Below are 1,260 nucleotides of genomic sequence, written 5' to 3' on the forward strand. Positions count from 1 at the left end.
GGATGAGAGGCCCTTCCGCTGCACCGACTGCGGGAAGGGCTTCAACCGGAACTCCACCCTCATCACCCACCGGCGCATCCACACAGGGGAGAGGCCCTACAAGTGTGGGGAGTGTGGGAAGAACTTCCCCCACAGCTCTACCTTGACCAAACACCAAAGGACCCACCAATAAAAGAAGCCCTACCAGTGCTCCGACTGCGGGAAGAGCTTCAGCCGCTGCTTCCACCCCGAATGAACCTCCTGATGGGGAGGCAACCCCTGGAGTCCAGTGACTGTCAGTCCATCCCTTTCTACCACAAAGGGCCAGGCCCCTTTCTCAGAGACAGCTTCTTCCAACAGAACCCTTTTTGGGAGGTGTGTGGAGATTCCTGCCTTGGCTGGGGCCCCCCCCAAGGTCACTCCTGGAGGTTGAGAGCAGAGATCTCCCCACGAGCGTTGGTCTGGGGGAGTTCCATCCATCTCTAATTAAGAATTATTGCTTTTGTGCCAGCTTGAGTAGAATTGCTTCAACAATTGCTTTAATGTAGAACGCTGTCCTATCTTATCCTGTACTCCTGGTAGTTTTAGTGTTTGTATTGAGCAGTAAATAATTCTGATGAAGATCTTTTGTCTGATCATTTTTAACCCTAAATAAATTCATTTCCATCAATAGATCTGATTTGCCATCATTAAACCTGTGGGAAAAAAGTGTTTCAGTCACACTTCTGTAATTCCTCTAAACTGAAACTGTTGGCATAATCGAAGGCTGAGATTGGATCCAGCAGCCCTCAGCACCCCACAGGAAGTTTGGAGCTCAGGGGGGCCACCTCCCTTTCCCAGCCCCCCTGTGCCCAAAGTCTCCCATGGGACTGTCGGACCCACCAGACCACCCCCCCTTTTCCACCCTTCTCCCTGTTCCTTCCACTTTCCCATTATCCCCTCAATCTGCAATTTGCCCCCGAAACAGTTTAGGGGTCCCAACCCCCACTTTTTGCCCCCTCTCCTGTGGGTGCTGACGGAGAAAATGAGGCTGCACACACAGAGTTCCATTGCAGGATTTGTCCACTGACACTTTTCCTTGTCCCCTTTTATTCCTCTTCTCTCATGAGCAGCACCCGGTGTTTGTCTTTTAGTCCACTGGAATTCCCAGCATGGTCCCAAAGCAGTGCCTTGATCCCACACATTCCCCTCCCCTCATGTGCTGCCTGTGTTCAACCACCAGAGAAAATCACAGGCTGGTCATTCAGGCTGGTTCAAGTGCATTTCCACTTGGAGAAACAA

The 1,260-nt window shown here is 51.5% G+C and overlaps 1 pseudogene; it reads left to right on the plus strand.

The window, feature by feature from the left end:
• The window catches only part of LOC113941609, a 1,496-nt pseudogene extending 845 nt beyond the window's left edge, over positions 1–651 (plus strand).
• Positions 652–1,260: the final 609 nt, after the last annotated feature.

The sequence above is a fragment of the Corapipo altera genome, unplaced genomic scaffold (assembly GCF_003945725.1).
Source record: "Corapipo altera isolate COAL_440 unplaced genomic scaffold, ASM394572v1 60524, whole genome shotgun sequence".
Lineage (NCBI taxonomy): Eukaryota > Metazoa > Chordata > Aves > Passeriformes > Pipridae > Corapipo > Corapipo altera.